Source organism: Gekko japonicus, unplaced genomic scaffold (assembly GCF_001447785.1).
Source record: "Gekko japonicus isolate JY-2015 unplaced genomic scaffold, Gekko_japonicus_V1.1 scaffold43, whole genome shotgun sequence".
Lineage (NCBI taxonomy): Eukaryota > Metazoa > Chordata > Lepidosauria > Squamata > Gekkonidae > Gekko > Gekko japonicus.
Genome location: NW_015173123.1, coordinates 2,159,162 through 2,180,362, shown reverse-complemented (window position 1 = coordinate 2,180,362; position 21,201 = coordinate 2,159,162). Strand labels below are relative to the sequence as shown.

Here is a 21,201-nt window from a genome sequence, read left to right as displayed (position 1 = left end):
CCTCCCTGAGTTTACCTTAACTGACCTAGAACTGACATCCCAGCTCCTCTGAGATCATCCTCCCATTTTAGTACTGCACAATCACAAGGATCATAGTCTTGGCAGACAATCCCATCTTGTACCATACCTGGCCATCAAACCAGAGGCCACAGGACCTCCATGCATGCAACTGAAGCTCAGCAGTGATTGATTTAATTGGGATGCTGGTTGATTTCAAGTAGACTTCAGTCTAATGGGTTTGGGTCACAGCAAACAAGCAATAGCATGGACATCATTTCCATGAAACCTGTTCACAGCCTCAAGTTGAGGACCCCTAACCCACAAGTACCCCCCGGTAAAGGTACTTGTGGAAACATGGAAACTTGTGGAACATGGAAACCCTAGAGCAAATGAAGCTGAGCTACTCCCCCATTTATTTCTGCAAAGAAAGATCACAGAATTGAGACCATGTGACCACCTCACCCCATCTGTTGGGATTTGAAAGGCTGTTCTTGTCTCCGCTCATTAGGAACAAGAAGTATGAACAGAACAGTAATCTTGCATAAACTATTTTTTGCCTGTTTTTAACAAACCAGATTACAAGCTTATTGCTTCAGTCCAAGGAGAATGAAGGTACAGTTTCCTGTCTGTGGTAAATGCAGAGGAAAGATTAGTTTCTGGTTGCATGACCAAGGTGCAAGCTATTGCTGGCAGAAAATCTGCAAACCAAAATGCTCCTCCACATTTTTATTACTTTTCCATTAAAGTAAGAACAAGTCTGAACTTGCACATAGAGAAGATGAAGTTAAAATAAAAAAAGGGGGGGGGAGGAAGGATTTTTTACATTTAGCATCAACTGCATCATCAGAGGCAGGAAAATTTCTCTCTCTGTTATGAAAACAAAACAGAGAGTCTCCCAGTAAAGTATCCAGAAAAGGGCAGTGTGGGGAGGAATCATTCACAAAAATTACTTTTCTATCCCAAGTGTCCTTTTTTCAGGACAAAGTTTCATGGTACGTTCTTTCTAGTTTTCTCATGTTAGCTCATATATATGGAAGTAGCCATACAATGTGTGCCTTTGAAGAGTCAGACAAGTGATCATTTAGGTCCCAAACATACGTGTGACAAAACTCCCCCAAGCTAGTCAGAGGAATATATGCCTGAGACCAGGGGTCTTGTTGTAGAAAAAGAGCTGCCGGAGCTCATTAGCATAACTCATTAGCATAACTTATTTGCATATGCCACGCCCCCTGACATCACCGGAAGTGACAGAAGGCCACACCCCCTGACATCACCGGAAGTGTGTCAGAATGCCCGGCTACTTTCCCCCCTGCTTCATCCTCATTCCCAAACGGAATGAGGATCGAAGCAGAGGGCGGGGTAAAGAAGGGGGTGGGGCTTCACCACGTGACCGCCCCGCCCCCTAGAGGTTCTCTTCCGGAGCTCCGTACCTGAGAGCTCCCCCCCGACTAGAGCCCTGCCTGAGACACATAAATAGTTCTCTTCTGACCTTCCCAATGCATATCTTAAGCACGCACCCTAAGGAAAGTCACCTGGAGAGGGGCCTCGGCAGAACATCCTAGGAGGGAATTCATTTCCATGCTAGTGTTTAGATTGACTTATTGTCTGTTATTTGGCCTTGCATGGCTTCTCTGTTCAACTGCACTAGCCACCGGGAAGCGACCCTGTATCTTCATGTCGACAGCTTCTCCAGGTTCTGGAAACTGCAAAGAGTTTCTGCCCAGGTAGACATAAATAATTGGTCTCTATTGAGGAGCTGTGCCCAGTGGTAGCCTAGTTTGTAGGGCCTCCAGGGGACACTTAACAAGTAGATGTTCCTTAGAACAATTTTAGTACGTGGAAACCCACCAAAATTTCTCAGAATTGAGGCACCCGATATCCTAATTTAGCTTGTTAACCTTGTTTGGCAATGGAACACAATGCGGAAAGTGCTGCTCTGAACTTAATGTATCACTCCTGGGGTCAAAAGAAAACTCCAGGAAGACGCTGCCTGCCAAAATGTTCCGGGAATGAACGTTCTCAGTGACGACCTGCCGATCCAGCTCCAGCCTCTTTCTCAATCTCCCACTCCTCCACCCCGCCATAAGCAGCCACACGCAATCTGGCAGCCGTTTGCACCATCAGTGTTTATGATAATAACCATGCGTGCTTGAAAGCAGCAGGAAATTTTCAATATAACCATCATTAAGACAAAACGCTTTAAATCAAAGCCATTACTGCTACTGAGAGTTAAAGCTCACAAGATTAGGCCGCTTTTTATCTTTATGAAAAATTCATAGAACAAGCTGCCAAACATCATCTTCCTGCTCAAGAGAGTAAATGATATAATAATATTTAATGCTGCCGATACAGATGAAAGTGGAGACGGAAGCTGCACAATGTACACTAGGAAGACCCTGTTGAACAAGAAGCTTCAGTGCTCAACACATATACCACTGGACAGCAGAACAAGGGGGAAACAGAGGGCTTCCCTACCCCGCCTTACATTTTCGAGACCAACAGGTGTTTTATTGGGGGGGAAGGTGCCCAATGTCTAAGAGCTGAACTAAGTCTTTGAATTGCGGGTCTGGAAGGTCCCAAGAAATGCTCCATTGAAAGGAGCCCTGCAAGCCAAACACATCTGCCTGTCAGCAGTTAGTCACTAAGTCAGGAACAGTTCAAGATAGGACAACATCACAGGTATGAATCTTTGTGACGGGACCCAGACGGTCCCAGGAAGCTGGCCCACCACTTCTTGCCATGGAGCGGTCCTCAGTCTAGGCAATCTGTTGAGAAGGCTGCTCCATAGCTGCAGTGGATGGGACTTGGGTTCCTGGGAGCTAGTCTACCTTTTAAAAATTGTGTCGATGTTAGTGATGGAGTCTTGTTTGAGTAATTGGTTAGGGATGGCGGCCAGTGGATTTTCTTTAACAGCCCACAGAAGTAGGACAAAAGTATATCCAGCGGGAGGGTTTGCCTTCTGAGAGGTATGCGGCACTCAACCTTCAACTTCTAACTGGTTTTGGGTACTCATTGTCCTTCAAATTCTGCATATGCTATTTTTCTGTTTGAGTGCAATTTCTCCCATTAGTAAAATGAGAGTTGCAGCAGAAATGCTTGTAAATTTTATTTACATTCCTCTGGAGTAACAGTGGGCAGAAGCTAGACTATTTGCCTGCTGGTTGCAAGGCTCTTCCAAAGAGTACTATAATTGGGCTGTGATCAGACGTGCGGTTTGATCCATTGCCATTGCGGTTCCCTTGCAGATTTAAAATGTACAATCAGACAGCAACATCTGTCTGCTGTGCCCCAGTCATCTGAGTGCCCCACCTTTACTGCATGTTTCTTTGATACCTGTGAAAGTCCAGTCCTGTTGGTCTGAGTTGGTTCCAAAATGGATTTCCTGTTGTCTGATTGCTCTGTTGCGCACTCAAGCCATCAGGCGGGTCTCACTGGTCTCTTGTTTTCCGGCCACCATATTTTTACTATTTAGCGATGTGCGCATAACTGCATATTTGCACCTCTCTCTCTCTCCCCCTCCATCTCCCACAGGGGCTGCTCAAAACTTTGTTTTCTTTATAAAAAATTTCAAAGGAAGATGCCTCTGTACTTCAGCTTTTTTCTGTGCTTTGGGGAAGGGGTTAATTGAAAACTTTAGAGTCAACTAGCTATGTAAGCAGGCTCATCAGCACTTGTGCGCATGTTGAGAGGACAAACCTTTTTAAAAAATGGCCGACGGCCCCATGAACTACATATGCCAGCAGGCTCATCAGTGCTTGTGGGCATGCTCAAAGGACAAACAAACAAAAATGGTCTGATCGCTCAAGGATGGGGTAAAAGTGCTTTGAAGATGGCTAAAAGGGGTGAGTCTGATCATGATTCTGTTACAAAATGACCTGCATCAATTAGAGGCGAGGCAACAGTGGATCAAACTGCACATCTGACTGCAGCCTAGGTGGACCTTGGTCTGATCCTTATGTCCTAATGCAAGAGATCACTTAACTCTAATTAAATATATCTTAATTATTAAGAATTCCTGAGAATGCACTCTTGCCTTGGGAAAAAGTACAGCACACGGGGCAGTAATTTAGCTTTCCTAGCCTCAGTAACTCATGACTTATTATATTTCTTCCTACATGGAACTAAAAGCAAATGGCACAGAAGGTTTTCAGACAGGGTCCTATCTGGCCACTGACCGGACCCACATCACCTTAGTTTCAGCAAGATTACTGTGCCATGTGGTTTCCAACCATATTGTGGGATCAAATTGGCCTTTGAAAAGTATCTGGAAACAGCAACTGGTTCAGAACAAGGCAGCCAGGATGTTAGTGGGATCATCTTCTGCTAATATTAAGGCATCTGCACCAACTGCCAGGCTGTTTCAGGATCCACTCTAAAGTGTTGTTTGTAACCTGAATAGCTTGGGTTATCGAAAAGATCATATACTAGCAAACAACTGTTGCCTCTGAGGCTGATATTAATCTCTATCAATTTGCCTGTCCTTTAGTTCTGATTTGGTGTTTTAACTGGAACTTTCAGTTTTAACTGATTGGTGTCAGCCATCTTGGGGAGTTCCCAAAATATAAAAAATATTTGTCACTGTAAACAAATAAATAATGGCCCCCAAGCCAGTGCTGGGTTTATTAAAAGAAGAAAAGGAAGAAAAAAATCCCATCCAGCATTCATCTACAGTTAGAGAAATGCTAAAACAAATTCACATATACTTCCTGAACATCAGCAGCATTCACCAGTGGTCCCTCTAAGCTGAGGTAGTGTGAACTAGCTCACAGTTTTTTAGCCTCCGGCTCGCATATTTTTGTCTTCGCTCAGGAAGGATGGCTCCAGAGCAAACTAATTTATGCAGTAGCCAAATTGCTCGCTCACAATTTTAAAGCCATTAGCTCACAAAGTAGAATTTTTGCTCACAACACTCCACAGCTTATAGGGAGCATTGGCACCCACATTGGCTGTTTTTCTCCATATCCCTTTCCTATAAAGGACCAAATCCAACATTGCCATAAGCCAAAATGGGGGTACCCCCCCCCGCAATGTACTGCATCCAAGCAGAACAGGAGCTCAAAGCCACTAGCTGCACTGTCTATGGCAAATAAACCTGCTTGCAGTTCCCACAGAGAATTAAAAACAGGAAGATGGAGTGTACTACAGAGCTAAAATATAATGGGGGCAGGGAGGGTCTTGTGGGACTGCAAGACAAGTGTATGATGTCAGAGTCAACAATTGCCAGCCACAGTCAACAAAAACTGGGGGGGGAAGGGGGGGGGGAACTGAACCCAAGATATGACTATGAACCAAAAAGGGCTAAGTTAAACCATATATATAAAAGTACAAATATTTATTAAGGTGTACACATGTTAAAATTTTGCTGATTAAAAATTACTTTGTCTAAGATCAGACTATAAAAGCTTATCCTCTATACATACATATGATGGGTAAATACTTTACAACTGAAAAAAAGAAAAAAAATGGCAGGGGGGGGGGGGGGGAGAAAAAGAAACTTCATTATTCTGTCCAAATGTATACAAGAAATTATTATTGAATAAATTCTATCAAAGATAAAGTTACCTTGTATACTTATAATTGGACTCCTGGTATTAGTGATGGGTGTAGCCATATCACCTCCACAACTTATTCTGAATTAAAAAGTAAAATGAAATTATAAAAAAAATGTTGTCAAATTATATAATTTTTAATCAGGAAAATTTTTAACATGTGTACACCTTAATAAATATTTGTACTTTTATATATATGGTTTAGCTTAGCCCTTTTTGGTTCGCAGCCACAGTCAACACCAGGGATGCCCGTCCCCAGGTGGGGGAATCCCCTGATTTTGCGGGCTCCTGCCTACTGCCAGCCAGCTGGCTGGCGGGAAAGCCCTGCCCCCAACAGTGACCACTGGCGGCCAGCCTTCTCCCTCCCCTTCTGCAAGATTTAAAGGGCCCTCCAGCTGATTGGTGGGAACACGTGGCCCACCAACCAGCTGGAGGGACCTTTAAATCTTTCAAGAGGGGAGGGAGAGGGGGTGGCTGTCGGCACATGCCTGAACTCTAAGTGGTGAATTTGCCGCTTGTTCAGGTGCACCCCCCTGCTTCTTGCTGAAAGCATTTAAAGGGTCTCTTTAAATGATTTCAGCAAGAAGCAGGGGGGAGCCCTTGTGCGCCTGAACTCCAAGTGGTGAATTCACTGCTTGGAGTTCAGGCGTCCTCCTCTCTCTTTAAATGTTTGAACAAGAAGCGGTGTGTGTGTGTGCGTGTGCGTGCACCTGAATTCCAAGCGGCGAGTACAGGCGGAGGGGAGTGCCAGTCCCCTACATGATGATGACACTTTTGTGTGATGTCATGATTTTGGGGACATCCACACCCCCTCCAGAAACGCCCCCCCAAAGTCCCCTGCCTGGGACTAAGAAGGACCTGGCAACCCTAGTCAATGCTCATATATATTGCGATCCTATGTAGAGTTACTCCAATCTAAACCACTCGAGGAATTATGCACTTACTCGAGGAATTATGCACTTCTTCAAATGTGTTACAGCAGGGATGGGCAACTTGTTCAGTGCAGGGGACCACACAAGAAATAAGCCATGAGCTTAAGGGATGCAGCCAATTTACATAGTTACTTGCATGTAATTATTATAATCATTTCCCTAGATTTAACAGCCATTAGCAATTCATCCACAGTTTCTCAGAATTCACAGTTGCAGAAAACTTTGAAATCTTAAAAATACCTTGGGGTATTAAAACTCCCCAAAATATCAGAAAGAAGAAGAAGAAGAAGAGATTGGATTTATACCCCGCCCTTCACTTGGAGTCTCAGAGCGGCTGACAAACTCCTTTCCCTTCCCCTCCCCACAACAGACACCCTGTGAGGTGGGTGGGGCTGAGAGAACTCTGACACAAACTGCTCTTTTTCAAGGACAGCTGTGCCAGAGCTTGTGACTGACCCAAGGTCACATCAGCAGGTGCAAGTGGAGGAGTGGGGAATCAAACCCGGTTCTTCCAGATTAGAGTCCGCACACTTAACCACTACACCAAACAACACCTGAAGATTTAAGAAATATATGCCCACTGAATTCTCAGTAGCTGATGGGGGTTGCTAGGCAACCACAACAATATTGCCAATCCATTCAAGCCTTGGTTTCTGTGAAACAAAACCATGAAGGGAAGCAGGAGTGGACTGGGTAGCTGAAACAGCCCTGTAAAAGTCCACCCCCTTGACAGAGGATGACTCATTGAGGTGACTACTGGAAAATCATTATCTACACAACTCATCCTGGCCTGGCAGCTGCAGCCACTACACAACCGTGCGCAACCCAGTGCCAGTGGCCACCATGCCACTGGGCTTGGGCTGGCACAAGCAGCAACCACCATACCCCCAGGCCTGGCCTGGTGCTGGTGGGCATCGCACAGCTGGGCATGGCCCAGCAGTGGCAGCCACTATGCAACTGAGAATTGCCCTGTACTGGGGGCCACCAAACAACTTGGCCAGACATTTCTTGGGGAGAGGCTGCCAGGGGTACGGAAGGGAGGAAAGCTGAAAACAGAGCTGCTAATGGCAGGTTAGCTGGTTGGTGGGAAGGAGAAAAGGAAGCAGGAGAAGGGAGAAAGACAGTGAGGGCTGCCAGGAAAGGGAACAAAGAGATAGTGGGGGTGGGGTGGGGATCGAGGGGGAAACGAGAGGCCCCCTGCAAGTCTTTTGGCTCCCCCTCTTGTTTGCTTGTAATTCCCACCAACATGGCAGGCGTCCCAAAGTCTAGCTCATTAGCACAATGACGTCTGTTACTTCCAAATTGGGGAAAAGGCAACAACCCTTAACCTGGGCTCTGGAAATACTCCAGTTCATGTTCTTTAGAAGCTGGAACAGAGTAGTGGCTTAGAAACGTAAGCTATGACTGGACACAACACTCCAAATGGGGTCTGACCAGTGCAGTGTACAGCACTATCATCACACTGTGTGTCCTACAACACACTATCCATCTGTCGATACACTCCCTAGGATCGAATTTCCTGTTTGCTGCCGCATCACATTGGCAGCTCATACTCAGTTTGCAGTCTACCAACCCCCCCAAGATCCCATTATTGTTTCAGTGCTAAAACATGAATTGCCAATAGATCTGTATGCCTCAAATGAACAGGCAGGAAGGAACCAATGGTGGGGGGAAACCCTGCAAAAAACCAAACAAGATAATTCTGATCTGGAATGGCAGCTGCTGGATGGCGTGGTCACTATTTCCTCCCTCCACAAATTAAATGCTCCAGGAACCAAAACAGGCAATATGTACATTCTGCATACCTAGCACCATACGTCTCTAGAACAGTGCCACAATGCTAGATAGTCTCTATATTGTTAATAGCCTCATTTGACTGATGACCAATAACAAGCAAGCCAAGAATTCTACCAAGTATCCAAAGTCATTTGCTTGGAAGCATTATTCTAAGGCATGAATAGGATGGATGCGTAATTTTTGTACTGGAGATGCCTTTTCAGGAAGATGCCCACTTTGCTAGAAGACATGCAGGGTACTCTGACTAACTCTCTGGTTTGAGATTGTGTATGGATGCCACTTTGGCCAGGGAGCCTGGAGAAGCTGCATGCTGATTTTGGCAGTTTATAGTCATGGTAGGAAGGCCATAACTCACACAGGCAATTCAGTATTGAAAACAAGTTGTATGGTAGGCTTGCCAAGTCCCCCCGGGGGGTGGGGAAGCCCCCGCCCCAGAGGCCCGTTCCCCGCCGCCGGCAGATCGGGCCCTGGGGGGAACTCAACCCCACCTGACCAGGAAGTGACGTGACGCCGCCGGGCACGCTGGGGGTGGGGCCACGACCATCCAAGGGAAAACTCTATGGTTTTCCCTTGGACAGTCATGTCCCCACCCCCAGAGTGCCCGGCGTCGGCACATCACTTCCCAGTGACGTGCATGCGGCGCGCGCGCACTCAAGCCGCAAGTCCCCCGCTGCGGCGGTTTTTTCACTTGGCAACCCTATTGGATTATGATCTGCTAAGAGCCTATTGTAGATCTGATGGGCCTTTCAAATCTTACCATGCAGTGAACAGTTGCTGACATCAGACCTACCCATTTCAAGAACTCCCAACTTCAATAACAGAGCAAAGCCTTTGTGATGGTACTGGGCAGGAGGTACTGGAAGAGGTGTCGCTGGCAGTCAATCACTGGCAGTGGTGTGCATTCAGCTCTATTTGAGCTGGAAAAATAGCCAGAAAATACCTTATCGGTATTTATCGGCTATTCTTTCAGCTGGATATAGAGAAGGGGTATATTTTTGGCTATCGAACATAGCCAGTTCAGAATTATCTGGCAGTTAAATGGCATTTAAAAGGACCGCGACACCTTTAAATGCCTTCCGCTCCATTATACTTACTTATCCATAAATTATGCTTCTAGACTACCCTCCCCTGCAAAACAGGGCTCAGGGAGGTGTACAACAGTAAATTAATAAACAATTAAAAACAAAATAAATGCAGCAATTAACATTTACTAGAAGATGCTAATACTCCAAATTGCGAAGCTGCCCTCTGGGGAGGGGGACCAGAAACAGAGGACCAGGCAAGGTGGAAAAGTCACTCTCTTCAACCAAAAGTCTGGCAGAACACCTGTGCTTTACAGGCCCTGTGGAACTGAATTCAGTCCTGCAGGACACGGATGTCATTCGGCAGAGAGTTCCACCAGGTTGAGGACAGCCAGATATGTTTGGGGCCAGGGATCACCAGCAGGTTCTTCTCTGCAGAGCGCAGTGCTCTTTCGGGGGGTATACTAGGAGAGGCAATCCCCTCTCAATGATCCTCAAAGGCTATAATGAGGAATCTATCTGGGGATAGGCGAGGGTCTGTTTTTTGAGGTAGAGACACCAAATTTTCAGTGCCGCTTCTGGTGCTTCTACGCAAAAGACCCCTCAGGTTTCAAAATGATTGGACCCCCACCTTCAGTTTCTACTGAAGAGACTCTCTGTTTTGACATCAATCCTTGTGGAGGGGTTGCTGTTCCCCCACACACCATTGGAAACATTGGAGGATGGGGGCACCTTCTTTGGGGGCCCACAGAATTGGACCCTGTTGTCCAAACTTTTTGAAATTTGAGGGATCTTTTGAGCAGAGGTACCAGAAACTATGCTGAAATTTTGGTGCCTCTACCTCACAAAGTAACCCCCCAGACCCCTGGATACTGCCAGAGATTTCCCATTGACTATAATGGTCCTGGAGCTGGGGGGGGGGGGGATCAGGATTTTTGAAAAAAAAACCCACCCTGAATCCGAATACCATACTGGTATAGGAATTTGGGTATTTTGGGGAAATCTACATTTTTGGGGGTCCAATATATCCGAATCCGAAAAATCCCATTTTTGTGGACACCCCTAAATTAGACTAAACTACTGCATAATTATGTCTTCTATGCATTTCTAAGCACACAGTATATGAATCAATCAAGTAAAAGAGGAAGAAAGTCTAAAATCACAAGATTCCAGCAGACAAAATTCCTTCTTTCCTTTTGAAGTCAAAACCTAAATATACCTTTTGTGCTCCCCCCCAATATTCCTACATCAGAACCCTCTGTCAGCCAGTAAAGATTAATATGAAAAACTGTCCTAAAGTAATTCCTTGAATAGGTATGTGAAATACCACAAGACTCTCCATGTACTACTTATGTGCCTGAAAGTACTCTTTGAAGTTTCTCTCCCCAACACCTCTTTGGAAATGGATTTGTTCACCATTGAGGTTTTATAATACTAAATGCTAAACAGCAGCATATTACTACTACTGCTGCTACTACTACCACCACCACCTCCAGGGCAGAAAATCTAGGCAAAGCAAAGGCCTCACAATGCACCATTTAAAGTGCTCCTAATCTTCCATACCCTTACATCTCTAAATCCAAGCATTGTGGGTGCTCCTATTTGTTGGCAGTAGTGAACCCTAATATGCCGGAGATAACAATGGTGCTCTTGCGCAAGACAAAGAAAACATGGATTTTAGGGTGTATAGGAAAGGTTAGAACATTCCTCCTCAAACTTCAGAATACATTGATTGCTCCAGGTATCTGGATAATATGGCCACAAAGGATGTTTAATGTAGCTCAGAGCTCCCACATGCAACTGACTTCATGATAGGTCTCAAAAGACCACTGGATACTCTGGGAGGAGCTAAATCCCCCTGGCTGTAAACCTCCTGGCTTCTGCATCCTGTGTTGTGGAACATGAATGCCATTTAGAGACAAATAAACAAGATTAAATCTCAGTAAAATCAATGCAACTTAAATGTGCACAGGACTGCCCCTCAGTGTAGCAACAGCTGCCTCATGAGTAAAAATGTCATATAACTGTTCCTACATAACACAACCAGAAGACTGTATGTGTGTTACCAGTTGCATTTATAGCATAACAACAGTACATCAAAAGGATATGAGACATTTGGCTCATATGAAGTTGGCTTATAACAAGTTGGATCATTGGTCCATCCAGCTCAGTATTGTCTGCTGTGACTGGGAACAACTTTCCACGGTCTTGAACAGAAACTCCTCCCTGCAGCTGTCAGGGATTGACCCTGGGAGGTTCTGCATGCAATACAAGTGCCCTAATGCAGAACTGCAAGCCACAGAAGATTTGTGGAGAAAGATCTGCAGAGACTGGATCCAGGATCACAAATGTCCAAGGCATGTGGAACATTTGGCTTGGCTGGATGAGCAGATATATATGGAAAAGACAGTCTCTTGTGGCTGGTGTCTGTAAGGAGTTTGCATGTTCAAGGCTTTTGCATGAATTCCACAGTGATGAATAGTGAAAGTGGCCAGAAATATTCTAGTTGTATCAAGCTTTTTAATATGAGTGCTAATAGCTCTGTCGAGTCCAATGTGCGAGGGTTTGCTCCAAGGACAGAATGAGAAGTCAGGAAGGGCAGAAAAGAATTGTTTCAAGCTTGTGGCCTACTCATGGTGAACCTCTGAAACAGGATCTGTGCATACGATGATGTAATTCTCAAGAGAATCAGTCATAGAAAGTACTTTGTGACCCCGGTCACACGGGCCGGATATCGTGGGGGGGGGGAGGTGTGGCTAATTGCCCTGGCGCAGTTTGAACCACCATTACGCGATCAGACGCGCTGGCGGCACACCACGGGTCCTTCCCTCGGCGCCGGCAGGTAAATGAGGGTGGCGATCACACGATGATCCTGCAGCGCGGCAAAGAAGCGGCGCGGCATGATCACACCAGCAATGGCTAGGCGCTGCTGCCAAGGCAGACGGGGTCATTTATTTTCTTTTAAGCCGAAGGACGGAGGAGTGGAACTTTTGGTTTCGCGTTCAATGGCATGCGCGATTCTGCGCATCAACGGAACTTTCGCTTTCCTCTTCGTGCGCATGCGCCATTGGGTGCTTGTGTGCATCCTGTGGAGACTTGGGGGGAAAAAACCTGTTTGCGACGGGACATGGGCAGGTGCCGGATGCCACGAACTACCACTGGAAACGCGATCAGACGCCAGCCCTTGCCCCGCGGTTTCCAGAAACTAGTACCTCGGAGGTACTAGTTTTTTACGCCGCATGTTTGGCAGGAAGCCTCGGGTTCGCCATGGGAGCTCTACGCTTCCCAGATGTTGCGGTGTGATCGTGCCCGGAAAATCCGCCTATCATCCGTCTCAGTAGCGTGGCTAATGCTCCGTATGACTGCAGCCTGTGTTTTCCAAATCAATTGCAATGTATGGAGTCTGTAAGGGAATGACTGTTTTGCATTACCAAGTAGTTGTGGTATTAAGACATCTTCTAATCCACTTTGCTGGTCACAGGCTGGGAAATTTTAAAGTCTGACCCAGCTACCAGTGGTGGCACCCACTGCAGGCCATTATGGGGAACTGCATCTGACAGCTGTTTTCACTCACTTTAAACATAAAGGACCATCAACAAGAAATTGGGGGATGCATTAATACTCAATGCATACCAACTGAAAACCACAGTAAAATCTATTGAAAGCATCTCTTCCAAGCCTCACAACTGCTTGTGGTGGCAAATAAATACATTTCTCATATAAGCTGTGATGTTTTGTGAGTGATCAATATTTATAGCCTAATCAAAATTTCCCCTACTGCAAATTAAGCCGTGTCACCCTCACACGGGGCTAGCATCGCTGCACCAAGGCCGTTAAAAGCTTCGCTAAGAGAAACGGCAATCAGGGAGCCGGCTCTTCTTTGCAGCATTTGACAAAAGAGTTTCCACTTGAGGGGCTCATCTTTAATCATTACAAAAGCAGAAGTTTAATCCATTTTTGATGTAAGTGCTAATAGCTCTGTGTCCTTGAAGTTCAAAGTGGTCTTCCTGCATGTCACTAATTAGCCAAGCAAGCAGACAGTCCGCTCCTCTCATGTTTCTAATTAGATCCTTAACAACAAACAAATGTCGACCTTACAAAGGCTGTGCTCTGTTTTTCTCCATTTCTTAAATACTCTGCAGATACCACTCTTCTCCTTTCAGAAAAACCATGAGGAATTTCGCATTACCCTTTTTAACCCGTTTTGAAGCCATTTTTGATCCGTCATGGAGTAAACCGGTATAGGGCTGCCATTTCACACATGGCTTCCCCCTTCCGGTAAAGAGCTGGATCTGAAGCGGTTTGCTATTTCAGACTGCACCGCTTTCCCCCCGCCATTTTTCGTCCATGCAGGCGATCTCCAGCTTTTTTTTTGAACATTCGCTTTAGAGCGCTATAGCGCTATAGCGCTATAACAAAACACTCCAGGCATTTCAATGAGGTTGATATAATGCTGTTGCATTATAGCGCTATAAAGCGAACATTAAAAAAAAAAGCCAGAGATCGCCCGCGCGGTTGAAAAACGGCGGGAATAAGTGCATTGGAACCAGGAGAGGAAACTGAAGACTACTTGGAAGCAGTTGACAGGTAAAACGCTTCAGCCCCGTTTCCTAAACAAGACAGAAGCGTTTGTGTCTGAAATTACAAATATATTCCGGTAGGGAACCGGTTCTAAAACGTTCTGTCTGAAATGACAGACCAGAAACTCTTTGGGAACCGTTCCTCTTCCAGATTATAACGTCTGTCTGAAATTCCTCCATATTTTGATATTCTCCTCTGCAATGGGCCAACATGACTAGGCAGACAATAAAGTTGTGTATGAATGTATAGGTTGAAAATTGTAAGACAACAACATGACTGACTAGGCAAATAAGCTATTTGGCTTCTTGGAACAGAAGGAAGATATCAAACCAGAACAGAGAGCTTGTATGGCACAGGAGATAGCAGCAAAAGCAGTTCGTGGGGAAATCCAATGAAAAGTCCTTTCCTGAGCTGCTAGAGTCTTTGTTTTTTTATGGTTTTCCACATGCTGCCAACGAACTGGTATGTAATTTTAACCCTTTTTTATATTGGTGGTGTTGTGTTTTGAGAAGACATTTAATAAAATTTAGTAAAAATTTTCAAAAATATTTTGTTTTTAAAAAGAAAGGAACATCCTTCCCACCTTATGCCAAATTCTACAACGGAACAATCAGTGATGGGCAGGAATTTATTGTCTTCTTTACTTGGTCCACTTAAGTGGAGTTCCTATATTTTATGATTTATTATCTGAAGAAGAGAGCAGTGACTCACGAAAACTCCTATCCTGCCACAAATTTTGTTAGTCTTTAAGGTGCTCCTGGACTCTTGCTCTTTTCTTTATTATTTGGTATAACAAACTTCCTAACCTGCCTGCTTGTCTTTTATGCTTTCTCTGCTTTCATCCACGGCTACTAATGCTTTACTCCTTGAACAGTGGTCTCTGCATTCCAGCATCTTCTATACTGTGTCTGTCTCAATCCATGCTGATTCCGGTACTCTGGTATGAAGGTTACCATTTTCCTGCTTAGTCTGTTTATCTGAGAATTTACCTTTCAGCAACGCAGAATGGTTATCTGCTGTTCATGTCTACCACATGGTGCATTTTTGCTGGTAAAAATAGCCTCACATCCATTCCCTTGAAGCCACGCATTCAGCTAATTTGGACCTGCCCTCACTTGAAGAAAGACTGTCCTCCAAGCAGCTCTTCAGTTTCAGGTAAAATATTAATCTGTTGCAGAAATCTTGCCTGATCAGGAGTCACCAAAAGTGGTGGGTGTGAAGAAGTTCGGCGGACTTTAACAAAGACATTGATCAAGTCAAGTTAGCCAGGCTTATGGCACGAAGTTATCTAAGCCACAGACCGTGTGCCCTGGCCCCAGAGTGTTTACAGGGCACTCGACTCCTGCTTGATTCTCTAGGATTCCTCCCACGGGCACTCTGAAACATGCAATCGACTCCTGTAACCCAGCTATCTCATTTTGCTTTGACTAGACTGTTTGTGTGTTGTGGGACACGAGTGGGCATCATCAGGTAATGGTTAGCTTTTATTCTAGAAGGAGCTCACAAAATTCTTTTACTGTCTGGGAGAAGGCTCATTACGATGAGGTTTCACAGGGAATATTCCTTCTGCTTCAAAGAGGTTATAGTTGCAAGAATAGCTAAGAGAACAGAGGAACAAAAGCGGTGAAGTGTGAGGGGCTGCTGGAAGAACAGCTCAGGGCAGGCACCTGCCTTTTTATGTTGCTCAGTAAAATCGCAGTCACACTGGTGGTGGAATAGCTATTAACTAGAAGCCTGCAACCTAATAATTGGCTGATTAGTTCAACTCAAGAAGAGACATTCAGCTCTCTCCTCTTTGTTGTTTTGGACTTTGCCCCATTAGAATTGTCAGTTAATAATGTTACAGTGACAGTAGAAGACATGACTGGCACATTCCTCCTGTTAGAGCCAAAGATCTAGTGACCCTACCCCTATGACTCCTTGACCCACAGTCCCAAGACCTCCAAAATCTCCTTCCTGCAAACTCTTTCTCTCCTGCTGTTAGTGCACAACCCCACTCCTCCCAGGGTCCGCCCTTTTTCTTATTCCACGCATCCATTGTTTTGTTGAGTTCCTGTCACTTGTCAACCTGCTCCTGTGTGAAGTTGGCCCAAATTGACAACTACCTCTTCCCTCATAGAAGCTGGAACAAAAGCAGTATATTTCCCTGAGCAACTGAACATTCCATGCTGCCACACAAGCTGAATAATTGATGTCACAGAGGCTTCACAACTAGTGCAATACAATATTATACACTAATGTTCTTCTCTGACCAGAATGTGATTTTGAGAAAGGAATTCCCCCCCCAGAAACATAATGGCTCCTTAACCCATTGCAAATGGAGAGGAGATAAATGCTTCAGACTACTTTTCTTTCCTGCTAAATCCAGAATGGGGGTGGGGCAGGAGCTGAATGGTCGGGATATGCTTTAAATCCAAAAGGTACCAAGTTCAATCTCCAGTTAAAGGAATAGGTAACAAGGGTGGGAAAGAAACCTGCTTAAGACTAGGTCTCTTTAAATGCCTTCTGAGTTCACTCACTGAGTTGCACTGCCGCGGCAGCGCGACTTGGCAAGTGAAATTCTGCATTATACCCTATGGTGACAGTCCCCACAGGATATAATGGAGCCGAATAAATTTGGTTTTCCTGAATATTTACCTGAATACCAATACAATACCGATACTAGAATTTGGGAATATTCGGGAATACCGATATTTTTCGGGTCCAGTAGACCTGAATCAGAAAAAAACCTTGATTTCCCCCCCACACCCATACTTAAGACCCTACAGAGCAACTGCCAGTCATGGTGGCAGTACTGAATTAGTGGTGATACAAAGCAACTTCCTATGTTTGAACTCTACCATCTCATATTCTGAAATTCTTTTGAATAGCTGAACTTTCAGACACTTAAGGAGATGTTTATAATTTATCATTCTTACTGGGACCAACTCAGCAAGAACCTATGGTATAGTAGTCAGAGTATCAGATTGGGAAGTACAATGTTTTATGTACAAAATGTATACAATTGGGGCATTAGCTGGAATTCTGAAATGCCCTGGGCCCAACTTTTACAGTTTTCTGACGTCTCTCAGATCACTCCTCACCATCCAATGCTTTCAATTTACCAGGGATAGACCCGCCTTTTTAGCACATGGCGCTCATAAAACACTATTCCTATTTTGCCCCTCCTCAGCAAACTTTTAAAAGTGCTAATATATGCACTTGTAGCACTAGAATGATTATTCTTCAGGTTTCAACAATCTCCACTGAGTTCAGAGAAATTAGTGGGATCTGTGAGTGGGACTCGAGCCATTTTGACCACTGTGCTCAGGGACACAAATGCCCTAAGGTACAATGCAATGTACAGCCTGCCAGCTATGGCATTTCTATTGAGCATGATGAGACCAACAACTACAGGATAAAGTAATCCCACATACAAGAGCTTTTGGACCAGGTGCACTGGAGCTGGGGGTCCTCAGGCAGCAGTTGTTGGAGTGAGATTACAAGGGTTGCAAGTATACAAGACCCCAGTTTCATCTGTGAGATATTGAAGGGCATGGAGCTCCTTGCACGGACATGCACTTCTGCTGACGAACAGAAAGGCCCCTATGCATTCTGCACCAATTCAGAATTACTTCCTCACTGTTTTACATTTCACTGTCAGGAAGGAAATAACCCCTCTAACTTTCCCACTCCCTCCTTGGCAAGAAGTGCTCCACTGCTGGCTTTTACCACCAGCAACCAGATTTGCATTAATTGTTTACCACAGCCTGGACAGGCCTTTTATTAATATTAATGAGTGACTGGGAACAAAGGGCCCCTTTATTTTTAGCCTACTCTAATTGCGTAGTAATTATTCATCTACAAAACAAATGAGCCGATCTCCATTGCTATGGCAACCAAAACTCTGGCCTCCCACTTTAACACATTAACGGGCAATCGTTCCTGTTAATTTTAAATTGTGGCCTTTTATGCAATAAGCGATATGAGAAAAGAGGCATATTAGAATAAAACTAGGGCTTCTTTGGCCACACATTGAGGCCGTGACCCTCACTGCATTAAGAGGCCGCTCACCTGTTGTAGCATCTTGTGCTTCACTAGGTATTATGGCTCTCTGAAGGGAAACATTCAGGCAATCTACAATTTAGATGAACATACTCTATGAGACATGGCTAGTTTGAGCTGGTAGATGTACATATGCTCATTTTACACAGCATTAAACTGACAAGTGGGAGCCAGTGTAGCATGGTAGCTAAAAGTGGGAGCTGTGAGCTAGGATACCCCTGGTTCAAATCTCACCTCTGCTAGGACCTTATTAAGAGGCAAGCCACTCTTTCACAGTTTCAGCCTCCCAGTTCCAGGGCCCTACCTTACCGGGTTGTTGTATGAAGAACTGAGCTAACAGGTGTCAATGGCATTTCAGATGAAGCCTATGGAAAAGGCAGCACACAATTTTAAAGTCCATAAATATCATCCACGGAGCCTGGGGAAGGCAGCCGCACATCTATGCAAAACAAAACAGGGGCTCAAAGACAGTCCCCCTGTTTCTTGATACTGTGAATATTATTTTTTAAAACGAGGAATTCTCTTGTGACAATGTCGTCAGTAATTAGTGAGAAGATGTGAAGGCTACAGGTGATAACCAGAGGTGGAGGGACTGAAATAATGAAAGAACCCGGAGTCCCCCATCTCCTTCTGCCCTCTGTGTGGCCAGGCCTTCCTTCTAAATAATATTTAGGGTTGCCTCAGATGAAATAAGTGATTTCTGCCTCACCAACCAGGAACCTCGGCATTTGACATCAACCCTATGGAAGTTCTGGACTGTTATTTATGGAGGTGCCCTTTCCACTCCATTCCCAAAGAAAATGTGCTGAACTTTTGGATATTAACTCTGAAATAAGAAAAGTGATACAAGAAAAAAATGTGGATGTCACCAGATCCTTTGGGAGTTCTGCCACACAAGCATACAAAAAAAGACTACATTTGAAGGTGTTTAATAGACTTTTAAAACAACAGTTCAATGTCAGAGAGGTACTCTGGTACCTGATGTGAAATACATAGGTTGCTTCTCTTTGGCCCCGTTCATACGAGCCCATTTGGGACGGGAGCGGGACGGAACAGGGGCGGAGCAAACGGACGCGATCCCACCTCAACATCTGGGGAGCGTGCCGTCTCCGTCCCTGATCCGGCCCAAATGGCGATACCCCGCTGCAAAAACGAACCACCTATCTTGGTGGTTGCAGCCGTCTGGAGCGCCCCAAGCCGGCCGTGGGATCGGCGGCGTGTACTTGCGCCGCCGCATCCCAGCCCCCGGCCGTACTGCGCATGCTCGGGCATGCGCAGTTCGGCAGCCTCCCCCTCCCATCGGGCTCGTCCTCCCCGGCGTCTGCTCTTGCCGGGGAGAAGAGGCGCTGCGGCCAGGGGATCCGTGGGATCCCGCCGCAGCGTCTCAACGTTGGAGCGGCTCTATTAGCCGCGCTTTTGCCTCGTGGTTTCCCTGCCGTGTGGCAGGGGCCTTTGTTATGAGCAAAATTGCTGTAAACAACATCTAACCCGATCCATGGCCTATGTGAAGACAGTGTTTTGACCCATCCTTAGGTTCTTTAAGTGACAAGCAGAAAGATGACAACTGAAAGAATCACAAGTCATGCATATTGTAAGGAAAAGAGGTCACTGAAGATATGTGGACCATCAGTTGCTTCAATTAAGAGTCCAGGGATTGATGGGTTAATATGAGGCCTGTGAAATAAGAAGAACCACCTCATGCTGGTTAAAAGACACAGAAGACTGTGCTCTGCATTGACTGTGAGCAACATTTTGTCTTGAAGAATTATTTCCTCATTTATGGCATGTGTAAAGAACCTCCCAATCATCATCCATTTCATCCTTACTGCAGCTCCCCAAGGTAACTCTACCCAAGGTAACAAGGCCAGCTCTTCCTCTGAAGAGCACAAAGGAGCCTACGTATCCTAGTTATCTCCCATCTAGGCATCCTACAACCTAGGAAGCTTCAACAGAGCCCACATTTTATGTCTCCACGCCACTTTCTGGGCCAGTTGTCCAGGCAGAGATATGAATCCAATCATTGGTCTACTGGATCACACTGGCTTCCATCCATGCCCATTTAAGAAACAACCTTCTCTGGAGCATTGTCTGACGAGCTTCTAGATGATCACAACCTTCTTGGGACTTTTGTAATGGGAAATGGGTAACTAGGAAGGAAGTTGTTCCTTCCTAGTTATCCATTTCCCGTTACAAAAGTCCCAAGAAGGTTGTGATCATCTAGAAGCTCGTCAGACAATGCTCCAGAGAAGGTTGTTTCTTAAATGGGCATGGATGGAAGCCAGTGTGATCCAGTAGACCAATGATTGGATTCATATCTCTGCCTGGACAACTGGCCCAGAAAGTGGCGTGGAGACATAAAATCTGGGCTCTGTTGAAGCTTCCTAGGTTGTAGGATGCCTAGATGGGAGATAACTAGGATACGTAGGCTCCTTTGTGCTCTTCAGAGGAAGAGCTGGCCTTGTTACCTTGGGTAGAGTTACCTTGGGGAGCTGCAGTAAGGATGAAATGGATGATGATTGGGAGGTTCTTTACACATGCCATAAATGAGGAAATAATTCTTCAAGACAAAATGTTGCTCACAGTCAATGCAGAGCACAGTCTTCTGTGTCTTTTAACCAGCATGAGGTGGTTCTTCTTATTTCACAGGCCTCATATTAACCCATCAATCCCTGGACTCTTAATTGAAGCAACTGATGGTCCACATATCTTCAGTGACCTCTTTTCCTTACAATATGCATGACTTGTGATTCTTTCAGTTGTCATCTTTCTGCTTGTCACTTAAAGAACCTAAGGATGGGTCAAAACACTGTCTTCACATAGGCCATGGATCGGGTTAGATGTTGTTTACAGCAATTTTGCTCATAACAAAGGCCCCTGCCACACGGCAGGGAAACCACGAGGCAAAAGCGCGGCTAATAGAGCCGCTCCAACGTTGAGACGCTGCGGCGGGATCCCACGGATCCCCTGGCCGCAGCGCCTCTTCTCCCCGGCAAGAGCAGACGCCGGGGAGGACGAGCCCGATGGGAGGGGGAGGCTGCCGAACTGCGCATGCCCGAGCATGCGCAGTACGGCCGGGGGCTGGGATGCGGCGGCGCAAGGACGCGCCGCCGATCCCACGGCCGGCTTGGGGCGCTCCAGACGGCTGCAACCACCTAGATAGGTGGTTCGTTTTTGCAGCGGGGTAGCGCCATTTGGGCCGGATCAGGGACGGAGACGGCACGCTCCCCAGATGTTGAGGTGGGATCGCGTCCGTTTGCTCCGCCCCTGTTCCGTCCC

The 21,201-nt window shown here is 45.7% G+C and overlaps 1 protein-coding gene across 1 annotated transcript in view; it reads right to left on the bottom strand.

Moving 5' to 3' along the window:
• MSI2 (musashi RNA binding protein 2) overlaps positions 1-21,201 on the bottom strand; it is a 570,680-nt gene that overhangs the window by 19,122 nt on the left and 530,357 nt on the right. The gene's annotated exons all lie outside the window — the stretch shown is intronic.